This window comes from Nomia melanderi, chromosome 4 (assembly GCF_051020985.1).
Source record: "Nomia melanderi isolate GNS246 chromosome 4, iyNomMela1, whole genome shotgun sequence".
NCBI classification, from domain to species: Eukaryota; Metazoa; Arthropoda; class Insecta; order Hymenoptera; family Halictidae; genus Nomia; species Nomia melanderi.
Genome location: NC_135002.1, coordinates 8,812,789 through 8,834,694, shown reverse-complemented (window position 1 = coordinate 8,834,694; position 21,906 = coordinate 8,812,789). Strand labels below are relative to the sequence as shown.

The 21,906-nt window shown below is 44.6% G+C and overlaps 1 long non-coding RNA gene across 1 annotated transcript in view; it reads right to left on the bottom strand.

Moving 5' to 3' along the window:
• LOC143174483 (uncharacterized) overlaps positions 1-5,149 on the bottom strand; it is a 161,584-nt gene extending 156,435 nt beyond the window's left edge. The window contains exon 1 of the long non-coding RNA XR_012998488.1: positions 4,761-5,149. This is a non-coding gene — a long non-coding RNA (uncharacterized LOC143174483). The remainder of the gene's footprint in view (positions 1-4,760) is intronic.
• Between the last annotated feature and the right edge of the window lie 16,757 nt (positions 5,150-21,906).

The following is a 21,906-nucleotide window of genomic DNA, read 5'->3' as shown; positions in this document are numbered from 1 at the left end:
AAGCTTCTGGCGGGTTTTCCTTGCTCAATCGATTGTCGGATAATTCGAATCGCAAATACGTTTGATACGTTTGATAATGTCGTGCGTTGATGTAAAAGTTGATATACGACGGATGACGCAATCGTTAGTATGCCCGAGATTGGGGGTGACTTTACACGAATAACAGGACGACAAATTACAATAATAATCGCTTGTCGATGCTTATCGTGCTCGCTGGTGAATAAGAATTTAATATTTATCGACGAGAACATTAAAGGCGTATTCTTTAAATTTGTAGTTGTTCTCCAATATCTTACATCGCGTTCAGTCGCGATAAAAATGGTATCAAGATTTTGTTACTTCGTTCCTAAATGCTTGTAATAACTTCATTACCGAGAATATCGAACGTGAAACTGGAGGGTCACGCTTGCTTCGATTAGCCAAGATGTCTGTCCATTACATACTATTCCTACTTGAAATAACTGGCCGAGCAATATGATCTCTTCTTCATCGATCTTGTATCCATCACTCTACCTATCAATTTAATTACCCTACTCTAAATCAATTTCAACCTCAATGTTTCACACTCGTGTATCCACCGTATTCTTCTTCGAAGCATTTTGAAAGCTTATAGGTACACTGAAATTATGAAACTTACACGATAAAACAATAGCGCGACATTCACGGACAATTGAAACGGATAAACAAAGTATTGCGTACGAAGCTGTTACACATTGGATCCATTCATAGACGGCGCCATTCATATACAAATTCGCCATTCAAATGTGAACGATGAAAAAATTCCAAAAAGTACGCGAAACGTGTACTCTGTGCAATACATGTGCAGAAAAATTATGCTGATACATAGAAAAAATGAGTTGACACCCAGGATTAATATTATCTTAAATATTCCAGCACCGAAACCCGAGATCTATTTCCGGTTAGAACCTAGAACAGAAGAGGGACGGTCAGCTGAACGCAGGAGCGTGAGTTTTTCAGAACGCGGATCAGAACCGTTCGAGATAATCGCGGGTTCGCGAGGTAGCACGATCTAGCTCGATCCCGAGGAGATCCTGGCTCGATGCCGGCGAAGATCACCGGGCATGCGGATAATAATCGCTGATTGGCATCGATCGAAAGTCGTTCCACGGGTTCTATGGGAAAATCGACTGACACGTGACGATTGTTGAACGATCGACAGTCGGCTCGCTGGGTACGTGACTTCGATCCTTAATCGGCGTCGGCACGTTAGAAAAAGAGGTACGACCGGGAAATTTATCCGGCAGGAAAACGCCGGGTAAAACGATAATTCGCCCGGGTAGGAAAGCGGTCCGCGCTCGCGCAGAAAAACTGAAAGCAAATTTCAATTTCACCGCGGATTATTAATCCCGAATCCGGTTTCTTGTAACGCGATACATTTCCATGTAACCGTGACGAGAATGGCGAACGTTATTTGCTTCATTGTACTCGCATTAAATATTCAAACGCGAGCGCGGGACGCGCAGCATAATTGTGCGTCACAGTTGAAATCTTCCACTTATTTGTCCACAGCCGCTGCGGATACGAAACTATGCTAATCGCCGGGATTCTCGCTTCAGGCGGATGCGCAACAAAAAAAAAAAAAATTGAACAACAGAGGTGGACGGGTTAAATAAACAGAAAAAAGACAGTTGCGTAAATAAAACCATTTAAACAAATTTATTTGCGAACACAACGCTACAGCCCACCGGGATCGGTGGTTGGTTTAAGTAGATATTCTAGCATATAATCAGACGGGTTATAGACAGATCGCAGATCGCTGCACCTGGCGGAGTGTGTTCGATTAGAATCGAATTGCTGATATTTGGAAAGATATTTAACGGCGTATGTTCTGAGATCTGTATAAAAATTAAGTTTCACTGTACTCACTTGTATGTGAGAATCGTTAAAAATTCATTGACAAATTTATTAACATTTGTATAGCACAATCAACGAAGATTGCCAAAGAATTTACTGAACGTGCACAAATGATTAATCGTGTCCACCGATCGCTGAATTTCTGCGTTCTGTGCTTCGTGAAGAAACTTACATCAATACCTCTTCGTTACGTTTGCTTTTACCATTGACGGAAACAAAGTTCGGTAAGTGAATAATTGATACGACAAAAGCTTAGTTTGTTCAATCGAACACTTTCAGCCGGAGGTAGCATCAAGACATTCATTCACGAACGAAAAAACGAGACGTATAACGCAATCTAGTCGCAAACAAACGGTTATCTTCTCATGGCGAACATTCAAAGCGGAAGCCACGGTAGAAAATTTTGCGTGCGATAATTCACCGTCGAAATCGACGTTGCGGAAAAGATGGCCGCTTGTTTGACGTACACGCAGCATACATAACAATAATCATGAACAAGCAAACGTAAATACATAACAAACGGGCGAACGTGATTTTTGCGAGACGACGGAGGAGGGGTGAGTTGAAGGAAATTTTGTAGCAACGAAACTGGATCAGATCAGAGCGATGAACGCAAATTGAGGCCTCGCTGAATTTCAGATTTCTCGAAGCGCCGACTGGTCTAGGCCATAAGGACATCGTTAAGATTATATTTAGGCATCGTAAAAGAAAATATGCGCCCGTTGGAGCCAAGTCGCTCATTACGCGAGACAGCATTAATGTTGCCGTACAACCGGCGACTTTTGAGCATCATATACTCGTGTCAAAATATATATAGTTTGCAATCTGCGCAGTAAATCGGTGCAATACACGGTGGAATTCAAAATTTCATGCAATTAGCTGGCGAACGCTGCCGCGCGCGAGACACGTTTTATCGTTCGCGGATCTTTTCGAATACTTCGCCGCTTCATTAAATTAGGGACATCGTGTTACACACAATATATCACGTTTCAACGTCGCGGTAGTATGTAATTGTTTAATTAAAAATGATTTTTATTCGCGTCGTTCCGGCAAACTTTAGTTTTCAACACATTGACCAATGATTTCTTTCTCGGTTAGTCTGTCGTTAATTATTCATTGAAAGTTCTACGCATATTCTATATGTATATTTGCTTGAAACTATGATAATCGATAACAGAGGAATAATATTTAATTTGAATTCAAATGAACTGAGTAATATTTATGTTTGTTAAATTTCTTTGGAATTTTCATCGCACGTCTGACACGTTATTACAAGGCAAGGGGTTAATAATTGTTGCGAATGGCTCTGCGCAAGGAAGCGTTTCACGTGAATTTTCATAATTCTTTCGATCAACACCGTTTAATGACATTGTACGCTGCGTACGCAGTTAACGGAAAGAATTTATAGTACGTTTTCATGTAATTGATTTTAACTTCGAAGGCAGTAAAAATGGTAACGATGAAGTAAGTAAGCGTTATAAATGTTTTAATGCGGTGGCGATAAAGCAGTGGTTTCCAACCTAAGGGTATACGAAAAGAACTATAAGATGGGTGGGAAAGATGCACGTATATGTACATTATCGAGAAAGATAGCGTATTACGATTGGTCAATTTAATCATTATCAATTCGAAATGAAACTTATTTGCACTGAACTCAAAGACGAGATTCTTTCCTGCACCAGTTGAACTTAACATGGAAAAAAACCCAAGTTAAAGTTAAACCCAAAAAAGTACTATAATTAAACATTACCTAAACAGTAACTTCTTCTAATTCAATCGTTTTAAGCTCGAAATTCGAAAACCGTTACTTTCTATCTCATCATTGTACCCTTTGCATACACTCTCAACATCTACATTCCAACTAACAATAACTCTACCAATAGTAACCGATTCATTGACACCAAGGTGCAACGTAGAAAACCAAGTTCCCAAATGACAAGATGAAATCAGGCTGGCTACCACTGCAATAACGAAATCGAATTACCAGAAACGTTTATGCCCTTCAGCAATCATTAATTCCGAAAGACCAAGAATCATCCCCGTGTTTTACGAATACGAGAAACCATCCGCCAAGAATGTTTCCGGAGGGGTGAGCGTAGGCCAGTCAGGCAACGGCGCGAACAGTATTCGCCTGTTCGCGGAGGCTCGAAAAATAATGGTCACGGAGGAAAGAAATTTGGAAACAGCGAAATTGGTCGGCCGGTCAGAAGGGGGTTGGTCACGAAAAATCGCGAAGGGCGGGCCGCGAGAGGAGCACAGGTATCGGCGGGAAGCAAGGAGCGAAAAGGGTGGTGTGCATGTCGACAGGCGCGGGGAGGCGGCAAAGGGGTCAGAGGGGGATGCGGGAGTAGTAGGAGGAAGGTGGCGGAGGAGGGCAGGATGGTGGCGGAGTAGGGCCGGCGAAAACGCGGTATGCAAAGCAGGCGGCGAATTTAAACGGTCCTGCGCAGAACGAATGGCCTCACCTCGTGCTACGCTCTCCCATTTCCTTTCTCATTCTCTCCCCATGTGCCCGCTCCACACTCGTGCGGCATGTCTCTGGAAGCGACTCCGAGCATCCACACAGGTATGCACGCGTCACCGAGAGAGAAAAGGGGAAAGAAAAAGGGAATACGGTAGAAGGGGTTGGTGGTAGGGATGCGGGAGACGGAACGAAAGGAACAAAAAGAGTGATCTCGCGCGCGCGGAAAAAGAGTAAAAGCGACACCGATCAAGATATAGAAAGAGAGAGAGAGAGAGATAGAGAGAGAGAGATAGAGTGAAAGAGAAAAGAGAAATAGAGAAGAGAGAAAGAAAAATAGAGAGATAGAGAGAGAGACAGAGACGCGGGAGACGAAGACAGAGAGAGTGACCGCTCTCCCTGGCTCTCTCGCACGTTTCCTCACCCGTTCTCTCACTTGTCTCCCCGTGGCACACGTGCACGCCAGAGCGGAACTACGTTCTCCTGTCACCAGAAACTCCCGATGCGCGCGGGTACGTCCTCGGATGAACCGAGTGTCCAGGTGAACGCGGGCACTCGCGATGATCCCCCGTGCGCGTTATCCAAAGAATAGCGGTCGACGGTGTTGGGGGATGGTCGTGGCCGTGTGCTTACTGCCTGTATACCGTGTCCGTGTGTACGTGTTCGTGTGTGCGCGGCCGCGGGGGGTGGTGGGGGAGGCAGTTCGAGGACCGTCGCGTTTAAATGACGACGGTCCGCCGCGGTTATACTTGAATGTCGACCGCACGACGTTTTCCACCGGGATTCGAGTAAAATGGCTGCTCTCGCCGCTGCGGCGCGCCTGAGCTTACTGGCTTGCCTCCCTTCGTTTGGGTCTCCACACAGACAGACGCCTGCGCTGCCACGCGTGCGACTGTGCGCGACCCGTACGTGTGTGTGTATGTGTCCACGGTAGTACGCCAGACGTGTGGCTGTGTGTACGTGCACACGACGGTGCACACACGTGCACGGCAGGGGTCGCACACGCGCGACGCCGCGCCGGCACACGAGCCCGACGGTCTCGCCGATACACGTATATAGAACCGCGGGCTCTCGTGGTGCGAGCGTACTTAGCCATGTAGGTGCATGCACGCACACGCAATCCGAGGCTCGCCCCCGCCAGCCACACGCGCACGTGTCTGCGCGCAGAACAGCTGAGCGTGAGGGAACTCCGCTTGTTTCTTTCCTGCTTTCGGCAACTCCGTTGTTCCTCGCGGTTTCGCGATCATTTTTCCGATGATCCTCGGGATTGTGGATTCGCCGGCCGGTCGACGGGTTTTCCCTCAGTTCCCCACTGCGGGGGTATCGTTGAATCGATGGTGACGATGGGAGTGCTTGATCTCATTTCCGATTGTTACAATTTCATATCTGCCAAAGTATATTCGCGTCCAAGTTCTCTTTGCCCTCGAATGCTTCCAAATGTTCCTAGGTTCTTCTCGGAGCACTGTTCCCATCGTGATTTGTTTGTAAACATTTACGTCATGTTTAACACTTGTGAGAATCGGATTTAAGTGGGCACGGTGTTTTGCCAAAGCACTTCGCACAAACATATTAATCCCTCACGTTCGAATCTAACGTACCCCCGGTGTCACGTGTTACAGAATCGAATACGACGAATCCGATTTCCGGCCGCGGCTGGTATGTTTCTCGAAATAAAACCGATCGCGGAGCGCGGAGAAAGTTTGATTGCCCGACGCCGACGTCGGGAAGTTGCCGCTCATACCTTTATCTTGTATGACAATACCGCGGCCAAAGTTGCGACCTCGCCGGAACTTTGTCCCGCGACGTTGTCCCGAAGTTGCTCGGGGTCGTCGTTAAGGATGTCGACGTGTCGAGCGAGGATCCAGCGCGGCCCGAGCCGAATGTCCGAATTATTGCGGCGAGTAACCTGCTCCACCCCCGCGGACTCTTCCGCGTTTAATTAGATCGGACCGGTGCGGATCGATGGCTGGCAACCTGGCCAACGATCCATGCGCGGAATTGCGACGGTGCCTAATGTTGCGACGAGGATGCCTTCGAAATAGTCGAAAAATCGGCGTGTCGTCATAACCGGGCCGAGTGAAATGCTTTTACGACGCTTCGGAACCGAGAACCCCGGTCCGCAACGGAGAACAGCAACCCGGTCAACCGAGTTGCTTGCTTCTCTGCATTCTTACGGCATACCGCGCCGCGGAACACTATGAATATGCAAATCGGCCAGCAAGGATAACGGGTGCGTTGACCAGCGTATTAGCAGATATCGGCTGAATCGTGCGTCTCGTTATTGATGTAACCGTCCCGGATTGCACCGGTGCGATGATTTTCGTTTCGATCGTTCCGCGGACGCTTCGGCCACGTCGAGCGTATCCGCGATAGCGCCGCGCGACGTGCGGCACTCATTAATCCCGCGATTTCATAGAACCGCGAGAGTCTTACGCCGGACATGCTCGCTGTTTAATGGATGCGCGCGTTGACGCGTGCAGATACGAGTGTATTTTTTATTATTCTGCTGTGATTCTTTTAATCCTTTCAAGTTTCCTGGCGAAGGAATATTTTAGCCTTAAGAGTTCGAAGGATAAGTGAGCGCCTTTTTCTCCTTGGTTTCTTGTATTTTGTGTCTTGAAGAGTGAATTAGGAAAGAACACAACTTTTACCTATCTTTAATAGGGATATTACACTTTTTGCAGGGTAAACATTGTGAAATACAGACGTACTATTCTCGTAACGAAGTTGTATACTTCCTTCGTGTAAACAAAGGAACAAAAATTAACGAGGGTATGTTCAAAAGAGAAAACATCGGAGATACAACAATTGTTTTTCCGTGTCGCGAAGCGTAAAAAGTAATTGTTCCACCGCGCGGGAAGTAAATTTTTCAATATTTCCGCTGATCCTCCGCACTCCGGTGGTTCTATTAACGTTAATACCCTAAGTGCCTTAGTTCAAATTACTTTCATACTCTGCGACGTGTAAAAAAAAAAGTTAAAGGGGAGGGAAAAAATAACTGTACCGCGGCAGGCGAGTTCCACCTCCTCTGCAATTTGATCATTTATAACGATCAATTAAATTTCCTGCGCGGCGACGATAATTGACCAACGCCATCACCCATGTACCATGGAGTCGAGATAATCTCTGGTGCAAGTGCCGATAAATGGCGCATTCGCGTGAACGTGAACGCAGTCTCTGTACCGTGCTATCATTATTTTACGAGATACGCTTTAAGCGTAATAAAATTTATTGTACTTCCTCCCCACTATCATCGATTCCTTGGCCGGCCTCGAGAGAAGGGAACGAGAGGAAAAAAAGGGGGAAAAAATGAAAGGAGGAGGAGGTTCGAGCACGATGTCTCCTCGCAAGTAAATCCGAACCGGTAAACAGATTCTGCGAGATTCCGGATGGTAAACCAATTGAAAGAAAACCGTGTCGTCGGTGAAAGTTATCACCATCAAAATGGTGAACCCCCCTTTTATTTTATTCAATTACGCAACACGTAAATATATACGTAATGTATATGCTGCGAACAGTTTTGCGAACATTTCTGGCCATTTTGTTACGGTTCACGCTGTACACGAGGTAAATTGTTTAAAATAACCCGGATACATGTATCATGATGTTATGGATGTGTTCTAGACAGCAAAGCATCGAGAAAATCTCCGCAAATGCCGATCTGATTTAATCTTTTAAGAGCCTGATTCAATCGATTAAATTAATACTTTGATTATTATCCCATACATGCAAGCGACACGACTTTTCGAGACTAGCGTTAAAAATTGCTACCTGGAGAAATCTTTAATGATGTAAATTTGTGAGATTCAAAATTACTGAAAAGATAGATTATACTGAACCCTGGTTTATCCTTTACCTTCATTAGAGGTATTTTTAACTTCAAGAACATTCTTCATAATAAACATCAAAACTTAATATTTTAAGATAAATCATTGCATCAAGCCCTTGTCATTCGAGTCAAAGATTCCACGAATATAAAAGGAACGCAATCAAACGTTACAGTTTATGGACTGCGGAGGTTTATGCAAAATCGATGATCCAAATATTATTTTTGCAGACAGAACTTCATGTTCCTTACTGTATATTTAATTTCGTTTTGTGAGGACTTATTATTATTCTATCTATTATTTTATCACACAAACTTAACCTATTTTGGTTAGGAATTGCTGAAAGTGTATAAACTTCCGCAGTCCAATCATTAGATTGAACAACCGTTCTTTTGTCTTACCTTTGCGTTAACAGAAAAGTTCTATTATGTACCGGCAGGCATTTGGAAGGCTTGTGAAGTCGTTCATTAGTCATTCATGGAATCAAATACTATTTAAACCATCTTCTAAGATGGATACGAAGGCGGGAGACGTTTGGCTTCTCGTGGAGAAAGGAATAGTGCCTCTGATTTCCGCGTCGCGACGCTCGCGACGAGCTCGACGTTGTAACACGGTGCTGGCCACGAGCACGCGCGACTATACAAATCAATATTTTCTACATATCTCACGAGGTTTCCCTAATTGGCTGCCAGCGCGCCTCGCAACACTCGAAACTCTCACGCCTCCTCTTTAGAATACATTTCGTTTGGACTTCCTACCTGACACCTTTTCCCAGCCAATTTCAATAAGAGAAATCAAATGAATTTTTAGTACCGTGAAACGAATCAAGCGTGCACGAAATATTTTTGAAGACTAACCCCTTGTCTCACGATTTCTTTGACTGTCGATAGTCATTCTTTTGTTAATAATTTGCACATTGACAAATAATTATATAGGCGATATTCGTATCTCGATAGAAAAGAAAAGTTGCAAAATATTAATTATAATGTTACACTGTAAGCTCCCTTGGTATTATACATTTTGTCGCATATTAAACAGTTTAGATGTTTATATTATAAAACAAGGGGTTTATTCGAGTATTTATGAAAATTTCTATTTAGTCTGAATAATGTATAGTCTCATTTAGTTAGTCATTCTTTTAGTTAATTTTTCTCAAAAGCCTGACGGTTATTTAGAACATTTTAATACACTTCAAATAATATTAAATCTCCATGGCGTATATTGAAATTCTTGATTAAAGTTCCAGATAACAATGATAATGACCATGAGTATAATTACATCGTTCTATAGATATACACATTCGCCTGAACAGAATTTACGGATATACCTAGCACTGTGAATCAATAAGGCTTGAATATTATTGGAGAACCCCGTACACTGTACTCGTAACTTTGAAAAACAACCTAGTGACATTAAGTGCATCGTAAGTACATAAAATAAGACATTTGCTTTTACAGGTATTATATTACACAGAAATTATGGAACGGCTGGGAATTCATAACCAAACATGCACGCGTTCAAGTTAATCCCTGTTGCTCGTGATAATGATTGTTCAAGTGTATAATTGGTAGCGGGGGACGTGTCTCGGTCGCATTTTTCAGAAAGAACGAAGAAGTGTCTCGTGAGAAATTGCAAAGGCTCGTCCACGTGGTGAACGAGTTCGGAGGTATTATGAAATAAATCTCGTTATTGCTTGGTCGAGGAGGAAAAGCAGGCGGCCAGTTTTAATTAAAGAACTCGGGGCGTCAGCTGCTCCCTGCCAACGGCTCGCTGGTTTCCCTTCTTTTCCTTTTTTTCTCTCCTTCTGTGCATTGCGACCGATATCGCCTACATATGTGTCGTACAACTCACGCTCGGAATGAGCAAGAAAAAAAATAGGGAGAAATCGCCACCGAGAGGAAAATGATTCGTCAGACGTTCTAGTCGGTAATATAAGATGCATGAACTACCCCACTGATAATAGCGATCGCAACGATTCAATTACTTTTACATTTGTAACATTCTTATTCATTTGCCGAAACGAAATTCTTCAAAATAAAAAGTAAAAGAATTTAATGAAATTAGATATATAAAGGATTAATCAAGTGTTTCACCCTAAAATTTGAGAGCATACAATAACTGGAATTAGCTACTTCGATCTGTAAATGACTCTGTAAAAATAAAAATATACTCGACGACTCTACACGTTATCGCAAACATCAATTATCGTTCTCCGTGGCAAATAGTAAATTGATATCGCGTGGATATGATGCAGCTACCGTCAACTGCATTATGTAAGGGTTGAGACGGAAACAACATGTGAACAAGATATCGAAATAAACTATTTTGTAAGGAGGTGTGAAGCGTTTATGTCGACGGCAGTGAGTTATCGGTGAATAGTTCGAGCGAAGAAATTCAATTCTAGGATAGTTCGTCTCGCTATGTAAATTAAATGTATGGGAAAATGAAAAATTAATTTTATCTGCAGCTTTATTTACAGCGAGAAGCAGTTGTAAGGAGTGTTATGCACGTGTTCGTGGCCAAGAGTATACTCAATATACTGTTTTTATTATTTGAGCGGATGTGCTACACGAAAGCGTGTACTACATCATAGACGTAACATTTTATGGGTCGTACCAGTGACCTTATGAGGCAGACATGGTGAATTCTTCAAGACTCCTACAGAGATAATATAATCCGTTATACCGTGAACCTATGAACCGACTGAGTAACCAAACATCCTACGAACACAATAAAGAACCGTACTATGTTACTGGTATGGAAAGTAGCCATCACTGACTCGATAATGACGGGGTATAGATACACTTCAATTAAACATCGAACTATGCGCCTGGTACATAGAATATATGTACGATTACAAAGAAATATATACACACACATAAGCAGAAAAAATAATTATATCCACCATTCTCGCGTTAAGAATGCATTGAACATTGCTGTGCGAGAAGGTAAAGTGTACCTTAAGAACTGGAACAGAGAGAATGTCTAATCAGTGACGAAGTAGACGAACCGTGCCATTAGAAATGGAATTTAATGACAAACTCAGCGACCGCTCCTTGCTCTAGAAACGATTCCTCATCGTTGAGAATATGTATTGAGTTGGTGGGAAAGTAATGTCATTTTTATCGATGTATAAAATGATATTGCATTATTTAATCGATTACATAATTTCCATTGTTTCCCGTACTTCTTAGCATACATAATTTTCATGGTAGAATCAATGCGTAAATGAATTTGTAAGAAGACCAATTTTCAGTTCACATCTTCTAAGCGAAGATAAAAGACGAATGTCTGTTAATACAATTTAAACAGTATTTTATTCGCGCCGAAGAATACTATATGCTTTCGAAATATTTCCCCTGAATTGGCAACACAATGAAGTCAATCAAAGTCACACGAATGACCTTAAAATCTGACGAACACTTCTTACCGTACTCCTTCAAATAATATAACCGCACCGCCATCATTTTTCCGTCCAACAGAGGTATTTATATATTTACATCAAAGCGCCTCACCCTTACATATCCAGGCGCAGTTCTTTGGCCGATGGTTCGAGTCGTAAGGCCGACGACTCGTTTCAAGCCGCGACATCCTGGAACTCATTCCCGTTCACGCTGTCAGGCCAGTCGTACCACTTATCCTACAGATTGTTATTTCACAGACACGTAACAACGTTGCTAAAAGTTCCACCGAAGCAGAATGGGGGAGAAAGAGAGAGGATCGCAAGAACATAACGAGATCCAGCGCGAGCAATGGAACCGATGCGGCGGCGGTTCATTAGCGACTTTTAATTTTCCTAAGCGAAACCCCTTCGAGTTACTCGGAAACGACCGGTAGGCGTTGTCACCGAAGAATACAAAAAAAAGGGGGAAAGAAAAGAACAGAAAAGGAAGATAGGGAAGAAAGGTGAGTAAAATAAAGAAAGGAGAGAAGGAGGAAGAAGGAGACGGGCGCGAGCAACAGCAACAGCACGGCGCGGTAGCCCGCGCGCCATTGTTCCCGTCGGTTCTTTATTTCTTCTCCACCTCCTCCTCCTCGTCTTTTTCTTCTGTCCTCGCGTACCGTGGCTTTATTGTGTTTGAGCTCAACGCTCGACTCTTTTGTTTTGTTTCGCGCGCCATTAGAGGGGCTAATTGCCGCTCATACGCGATCGCCTTTTGTTTCCTCCTTTTGCCACCTTTTCTTCCCTCGATCCCTCTTACCACCTTTGCTGTGTCCACTTTGTGTCCTCGTCGACCACGAACGAGGGGGCTGAGTCATACCTCCTTTTTACGCCACCCTTGTCTTTCCTTCGGACCCTGTCCCGAACACCACGCTCAACTTGTCATTCCGTCTTCTTTCGCCGGGAAACGATCGCTTTTTGCCATCGTCCACCTCTGTCCCTCTTCCTGAATCCAGTGTCTGCGTTCCCCGCTGACTTTTCGCCTAAGCGTGATCGCGTCTCCAGCTTTCCCGGCGCGAGTGAAAGCGCGAAGCGTTTGCTGGCAGGCCGAAAGGAGGAGGGGTCGTTTTAACGCCTTAACGCCTCGATAACTCCTCGCTGTTTCTCCTCTTTCTCTTATCGCTTTTGAGCTTACGGTAATTGCGCGCAATCCCGTCCAGCCCCCAGCTGCCTTCGCGGAGACCGATCCGGTATTGCGTAACTGAAACGGAGTTATCGCGAGGACGGATCATACGCGATAAGATCGAACGGCCGGTCTTGATCTGTCCAGCAGATCACGGCGATGGCGCTGACGAGCGATCGAACGTGAGACGATTGAATGGTGTGGGACAGGTGGAGCGTAGAAGTTTGTTTTTCTGTGGATAGATGTTCCAAGCAAATTAATGACAAATCAGGTGCCTCTTAGGACACCTACCTAGCGTTGCACTCGACGAAGTATTGAGAACTGTTATGGATGCTATGGTTAACGGCTTGTTTTATAAGTTTTTCTTAATTAGGATAACGTTAATTAATTGTTAAGCGTTTCTCAGTATAGAAACAAATTATATACCTATTCCAGAAGTAAATTAATTATAGTTATACGTGTTCTTTTCTTCATTTTAAAGATGTGACTATTATTATACGTCCTGTAAATTTTAAATGCAGCTGACATATTTCGTTCTGTTCCAAGATAATTGGCAATTAAGTCCTGGGTCCAAGTCCCACAAGTTTCGCGAATCTAACGATAAATCGATGGCACGAATGAAGCGTAAAAGTAGACAACCAACGAAGGAAAAAAGAAAACATGATATGAGGGGTGGCAGTGATCAGCGGAGAAAAGACCCCGCGATGGGACAGGGCGGCTTTAATTCGGTGGAAAGTTAATAATTCCGGTATTGTGCGATCCTTACCAACGTTATTGTTTCCCTGCGGGGCCTCGTAGTCGCGCCAAAGACCTCTCCTCTCATTCTGCTTCCATTTCTTTTCAACCGAGCCGAACAATGAGAAGAAGAGCCGCTCGGTTCCTTTTCTCCTTTATATATATATATGTGTGTACATATATACGTTGTAGTATATATATTGTAGCTTAATTATTGGCTTTATTATGATTTTGTCCTTCTCGCCGAGAGCTTGCTCTCTGGCGGTTATCATGTCGATGGGACGGGACGGGATGGGACGGAACGGGACGGGTGAAGAAGAAAAGGAAGGCAAGAAATTGAGAGAAGGAAGACGTATTCTTGATGACAATACGTTTCGTTTCCTTCTTTTTCCTCTCCTTCCGCTCCTTTTTGCGCTCACGCTTATTAAAACCAAGATGGCGAGGAACGTTGACCGATCGGGCGGGATCATTATTAATTTCGAGGGGGCCAACAACGACCATTGACACTCTGGCTTTGTTTCGTCAAGGTCACGCGTGGCGATTAACCCTCTCGTGACTGCGCTTTAAAAACCTTTGGAGGGTGGCCGATGAAAGGGATACCGATGTCGCTGCACGCGGCACCGATTCGACGGTGTTGTTCAGTATTTTATCGTGCATGCCTTGTTAAATCAAGAATGTACACTTCTATTGTTTCCCGTTGCATTCATATATCTTTCGCGTAGAATAAACATGTTATTCAATTTTGACTGAATTTCCTGACAACGCACACGGAATGTATAAACACGTGAAGCATACTTCTCCGAATGTATTTATAAATCTATCTCTCTCGAAACATTAACGGACAGTCGGTGAATAATACACGGTGTAATAAAAGTTCATTTGAGACAGCGCAATGATGAATGCAATTAAATAATATATAAAATTACGTGGAAAAGGATTACCGTTCCAGTGAAATGAAATCCATGTATCATAATACTAATTGCCAGGCTTGTTCCAATGTTACTATGAAACTTTGAATAATTTCCCTATTGACTTCTAAGAATCTTGTAGCTAACCAAGATTACGGGACACGGTTGATAATCGTGCAAAAAATACGACGATAACGACGCAGTCAGCAGGTGCTCTACTGTTCATTTCGCGTTTCGAGCTAATTACTCGGCTTCCGATGTAATTCGGCGTGAAGGGGTTGAAAGAACAGAGCCGAGATAGCGATCGAAAGAAATAAATTCGCTGGAAACTAGCGAGCCGGGAGACTCCTTGCATGATTGCAACGTTTGCAAAGTACGGTAATTACGGTGCTGGCGCGAGGTATGACCGATTTTCCGCGAAACAATTTCAGGAGGCGAAACTTTAGTTGACTGCGTTACGGTTTGCGCGAACGAAGGGTGGCCGAGATGTAAACAGAAGGGCTGGCATAGGCGGTTGGCGGCTCGAGGAGAAGATATTCGCCGGTTCGGGGTAGGCGAGCGTGGCCCGGAAGGTGGGGGAAACATGGCATGTCCCCCGTAATTATAGCAACAATAAAACAATTTTGATAATTATCTCAACTAGTGTATGGGAACACACGACATTATGGCGAGCACGGTTACAGAAACGGAAAGAGAGAGGAACAACGGAGAAAGAGAGTCGTGCCGCGGTGGAGGAGAGGAGCGGAGAGGAGCGGCGAGGAGCGGAGAGGAGAGGAGAGGAGAGGAGAGAGAGGACACAACGACTGGGGCAGAATAATGACAATAATTACCATTTATATGCAAGTGCCGTCATTACCTGCACACGAGCAGAGCACGCATTCAATTTCGTATCTAATTTGAATAATTCAAACAAATCTCTCCTTCCTGTCCTCCTTCCTCTGCACGCTTTATAATCCCAATAAACGCGATGAGACATCGACGGTGATTCGCTTTTTCAGTACTTACGGTGATTCCTTTTTGCATTTACCATGTTTCTCGGTTTCCTCGTTCGCCTAATGAGGAATCGTCATTTTTATGATAATCATGCCGCGACTGTTATTCCAATTCTGCGAATAAACAAAGGGGAATTATCGTGTACCACGCAATTATTTCGCTTTACGAGGTACCGGAAAATTGCGTCCGCGATCGGCGCATTAGGATAACGAGCAATGTTTACAGACAATTTTGTTTGGTAACGATCCGATGATTATTTAATTTGATATGTATCGCGGAAAGTAACGCGTTGTTGCGCTTAAACGCGCCGCGGAAAAACGTTTAATGGGCTCCTCTATGGCACTCGCCGCGGAGTTTGTAAACACGCGCTTGTTAGATGCGATATTCGTAATGATACATATTGCACGCAATAAAAGAAGGAATTAAACACTCGAAGACTTTTAAATATAATTATACGTGTTCGTGGTTCGCTGAGGATATCTCTGTTTACTTTTTTTTACAGAAACTATCTTGACAAGATCAGGATTGTAGCAAATTAAGAATGAACGCATCGTTGAATGTCCGACAATGTTCTTATTCAGTAATCTACGCATATTCTCGTTACCTTTATGTGCAATAACTTTACAGCTAATTAATAACCAACAGCTTCGATAGTAATAATTTTAAAATTCGAGAGAATTATTTCATTCTTACTGCGACTTAAAGAAGTTTATGTCAAACAAATTATTTGTACATATCAGCATCAAATACTGTTAAAAAAGTGTTCATCAAGAATCTACAAACTCAAAGATAAACCTTATGTTGATATGAAAAATTCAAGAACAAAGTTTAGCAATTTACTGATCACACTCCAACGTAACTACTGAGAAGCATCATATCACTTAATGTTTAGTTTCACCAAATACACAATTATAAGAACACAACATACTGAGTTAATAATTCATTAAAGTAGAAACAGCTATTATACCTGATGGTTAGCCTTCGAACTCATCAGTGTCACCATCGATATCCACGAGTACCCATCGGAATCGTTAAAAACTTAAAATTTACGATTCCAAAATCGTCGTCTCGGAAATTCCCTCCCCGCATATCGCTGATCCCAAAGATCCCGCCTCGGATCCGCCGGATCCCCATTTACCTCTCGTCCGCGCAATGTTTGCGCGCAGTCATGGCACCAGCAAAGTGGCCCTATCAATATTAATCGCAATATTTGCCCGGCATGGTCTTCGTCGCACTCTCTATTACCAATTAATCCGGTCGTGCGAAGTATGCTGCGAACAAGCAGATAGGCCGTAACGTAACGAGCGAGCGACGGAGGGTAGGGAGGTGGAGAAAGAGAGACACGCGGGGACATAAAAATAACGGAACAAGAGAGACGGAACAAGAGCTGGAGACGGAGATTGACGAAAAGGGAAAGAGCGAAGGGGACGGGTGTAGACGGCCGGCGAAAGAACGAGCGAGCGCGCGCGCGAGAGAGAGCGAGAGCGAGAGAGAGAGAGACAGAGAGTGAGAGAGCGAGTGACGGGGAACGCCGAGGGAAAAGAAAAATAAGGAAGGGGAAAGAAAGAGAGATACGATTCGTCGTCGGGTTAGATATTGTGTCAGCCGAGTCGTCCAGCATTAAAAGTAATTACGACGTGATTGACCGAGGGCCCGCTGGCCGAGGGTGAGGCGACGCCGAGGGGGAGGCTAAATCATCGGAGTGACGCACGTAGCTCGTTGTTGCTTCCCAATTATACAATCAGCGAGAGAGCCGCGGAGAGGGGAAGGAAGAGAGAAAACACCGAGAGGGACTGAAAGGGAAAGACACCGTCGGCCGGCTGGTGGCGAGGAAAGAAGGAAAGAAGCTACGCTTGGATCTTATGTCTCGTGACGGACGAAAGACGAGAAGAGAGACGGTGGCGGAATTACGTCAGGAACGTAGTGGGCAGTCGTTGAGGTTGATGAAGATCGGTGCCATCGCGATAATAATTGCGAGTCGTAACGGCGAGTAATGGGAATGGATCGAGACATTTGAAGGTCCGTAGCCCTGCCGATTATTCGCGCGCGCGGTAGCTCGACCGTCCGCGCCCGACGCGCGGCACCCATGTCAAACCTTCGATAGCCGGATACGCCGAGCGTGTCCGAATTATTCGCGGAAAGTCGCGTAGGTACGAAGGGGAGAAGAAAAAAAGAGATGTAAATACACCGATGGAACGGGACGGGCCGATCGTGATCATTATTGCCGGTTATAAAGCCGAGTAAGTTGGCCTGATGCAGCTGCCGTTTCGTACGACGATGACGACGGTGGCTTATAAGTCGTGATCTAGAAACAAATGAGCCATTGTGGAGGACAATCGTTCCGTTAGGGATGGGAGGAGGACCAAATAGGCATGAAGAATTGAACGGCTAAGCTGGCAAGAACGAGCAATCGATTTCGGGATGGTTCCCAGCGTATTCCGACGGCGTGCTGAATTCGTCGTTAAAAAATATGTACGTGTTCCCCGATGGGGCGCTGTTAAAGCGTTACTTATGACGCGACCGCGTTTGTGCCTCGATTGATCCCCAATACGCTTCTGTATTTTGCGGAGATCGTGTTTATCTTGATGAGAATACGTTTTCCAATATTGTACGTATTACTGTTGTAATATTGTTAACTAATAGAATTGTAGTTTCATAGTAAATATAGATTTCTTTTTTCTGCTGCTTATCGCATTATAAAACTCTAGTAACATTCAATTTACGTAGTACTATTAATAGATCTTTCTCTTTCTCTATGATCGTTTTTACTTTTATTTTATTCGTAATTCTCACTTCCGTATGCTGTAGAAAATTTTATCTCGGACGTTGAATGAATAAGTAAACAGAGAGGATCAAGGAAATTCTATCGTGATATGAGCAATCCGTGTAAATTCAGTACAATGGCGAGCTAGAAATTGCACGTTACACCTGTATTCACTAGCGTCGACTATTTAGTGAGCATGCAATCTCGAAAGAAAAGTAGACAATAATGTTTTGATCTTGTTAGCGGTATTGTACCATCGAACGCGGCGCGCGCTCTTCATCCGAAACACTCGATGCTTGAGCTTTTCGCGCTATGAGGTACGTGCCAGTCAGGAGACAAAGGGCTGTACGAGTTGGCAAGGGTGACTTGGTATGACGATCGTACAATAGTTTCTATAAAGCCTTTTCTTTGAAGCTATAGTCATTAATAGCGCACACTCGTTCTTTCTCCCGAACGTTCATTCCGTTATTTTACTGTTCCACTCAGCTTTTAAAGCCTTTTCAACGTTCTGTTCGATGGGCTGAGTCGTGATAAATAGTGTTTTGCATGACACAGGCATAATTAACGAACCAGCTTTCATCGTGGAAGCGTAGTTTGAAAGAGTTATTCAAGTGAAGGAACGCATTCAGTTGAATTACGATATTGGGTTCCATAAATTAGTAACAATTTTCATATCGGTACTCTTATCACATCCTCTAACATCCACCACAAGATTCACTTAAAACAGCGGGCTCTAAAATAACGACTAAATCTAATTTGCAAAAAAATACCTAAACCTTCCTATTGTATGTTCCATTCACAATTATTTCATACAATCACTAAGTAACCAAACAATAATTTTCACATATCCGTTAACACATTCTTAGTCGCTATTACAATCTCCCCAAAATTAGAATAAACGATATAAATATCTTTCTAACATAAAAAGTGATATATAATATCGATTCTCGCAAATAATACGACAAACTTGAAAACACGCGTTAACGATCTACGCGATCAACGAACGCCAGTTATCCCTTCGTTTCCGGATAGTCGTAGCGCTTCAACGGCGTATCACCGTTACGTATAAATTCGAAAAATTTCGACCCGGTGACGAGGACCGCTCAATCGCGATTCAAGTTCCGTATTCGGCTCGGGATTACCGAGGAACCGTGGCGGACTCAGCAAGTCGCGTCCACAGTTATCCAGCTATCAACGAGACGACGGGTCCGCGGTTTGAAAGGTGGGCGCCCCGCGTGTACCCGGCTGGAAGTACGACCCTGCGCGTTAAAATGTATCGAAAAGAGACAGATATATGTACGCGGGACGTATTTATGGGCATGAGCCCAGTCAGAAAGGAGAAGGAGACAGAAGGAGGCGATCGGTATGGACGCGCCGGCGGATCCGGGCTAGGTCGTTCAACCAACCGGTGAACCATCGAACCATCCGAGCGACCAGTCCGCAACGGTCGGAGCACCTTACTCTTAACAGTCTGTACCAAGGATAGAGAGAGGGGACCGTGGCTTCATGGGCAAGAAAAAAGGAAACGCGAAGGTAAAACCGAAAAAAAGAAAGACAGAAAGAGAGAGAAAGAGAGAGAGAGAGAGAGAGAGACACAGAGAGGGGGGAAGAAAGGGAATATTAACGAACACCATACTTGCTCGTGATCCACCGATGCCCGCTGACTTTGTGTTTCCGTGCAAGTGTGAATCGGGCATAAAGGACGAACCTCACAATGAAATCATCGCGGGCAACGGTACGCCCGAAGTGCCGGATTCACGAATTCAAGGTGTCCTTCAAAGGTACGGTGTTGTGACACCTTTTGTTATAACGTCATGGTTGGTCACTTACATTTTTATACGATTGGAATAAAGGAGAGGCGAAAGTTTGTATTGCATCGCTGCTTAAATGTTATTACTGATTTAGGGTTAGTTCGAGTAACACAAATTGAAGACGTTTCCGTTCATATTACCAAATAACGAGATGGTTCTTTCCGTTATCTCGGAGTTGATTCCTTGTGTAACGGATATTGAAAGAAATTGAGCTACGAGAAATCGACATCGCACGGGATAGTAATAAGAAAAATTAGAAATACGAAAGAAATATCGAATTCTCTACAAACACCCCCATTGTAATCGGTACGACATTTCAATATCCTCGTTACGGATTACATATTTGCATTCTTCTCAACAACGTTTTAGCTTCAGATTCAATTCCAAAGTAAATCCGGACATTACGCAATAATTTACATAACCCCCGGGGCACCGCGGGAAAGGTAACAAACGGGGTACCAACGAAATTGTTCAGAAAAGCATAAAAAAAGGAGAACTCAACGACATTACATAATCCGTCATACGCAACGAGACGCGGTCACGTTGCAGCTGCAACCCGAAACGCGCGAGAAAGTTGCCAGATTTAAAGGAGCGTCGTTTATCGTGGGTCCGCGTTGAGTTACACGGCCATTAAACTGATTAAGAAGGCGCAATCAAGAAGAAAGCACCGGAGCCCCCTCTGCCCCCGGAAACCGGCGGAATCAATGAAATCTCGGCGACCTGTTCCAGCCGAAATCGCGCGGCGCCCGGGTCCTGGCATCGCGCCCGCAGAGGTCCGCGCCGCGCGACCGTTCCGTAGCGAAAATGGTGAGACGTGTTTGTCCCGGGATCGAATCGCGGGTAGACGCGGCGCGCCGAAGGCTGCGCCTCCCCCTGGGCCATCCGTCCATTCCTCGATCTCCGGAATAATATTCCCAAGTTTTTTTTACGGGCCGCGCATTCAAGGGAAGAAGAGGAAGAAGAGGAAGAAGAAGTCCGGGGCACGAGCAGAAGAAGAAGGGGAAGAAGATAGGAGACGGCGAAGGCGCTCCACCACGGAGAATTGAAAATGATGATTGGCGGTAAGCGGACTGCCAGCAGTGATGGAGGAGCAGGAGCGAGAGGTGGCCAGACAAGGAACGTGAGGAAGGGAGAAAGAAAGAGAGGGAAAGAGAATGAAAGAAAGAGGGAGAAGGTGAACGAGGGAGGACAAGATGGAACGAAAGAGAAAGAGAGGCAACGAGTACTAAATAAGAAAGCCACGAGGGGGAGATGGAAGCCGGAGGAGGACATCCAACTTAACTGGAGGGGAAGAGGAGACCACTGGAAGGAAAAAGAGTCGGGAGCGCGCGAATTAAGTCGATCGCAGTGCGTGGAACCACATCCTTCGCGCCCGCTACCTTCGAGAATATCGCTTTTCTTTCATCCTTTCCCTTCTGCTCTCTTTCGACCACGCCGCGCCCCCTGCCACCCTCCTGCCCCCCCCAAACCCCGCGCGTTCGTTGTTGCCCGACCCGCGTACCTCTTCTTTATTATCGGCATCAAGCATCGTCTTTTGTTTTATAATAACCGCCATGGCTGCGGTCGCGGCGTTCTCGCAGCTCCTTTTGCAATACCGGAGGAGCACACCACTCTCCAACTACTGAAAAGAGAAAAGGTGGAGCGAAAGAAAGGGGTAGCGGCGGGGGTGGCGGGGATCGGGGCCAGATATCGCGATAAATTACGAGAGCGTCGTGACGCGCTCGGTTCGCGCGGCCCCCGTGACGCGTTTCGATTATTGTCGTCGGGATCTGGCACGCGTTTTCGCATCGCGATCGGTTTCGCGGATTAACGAAATTATTCTGTGGACGATCGTTTACTCGCGAGGAAACTTGGAAAGGAAAGGATATTTACAGTTGTTGTATTAGGGGCTAGAACCTTCACCGGTCGTCTCACTTGATATTGTACTGCGAGGGATTGCAATTGTCCAATCTAGTCACGCTTCTTAG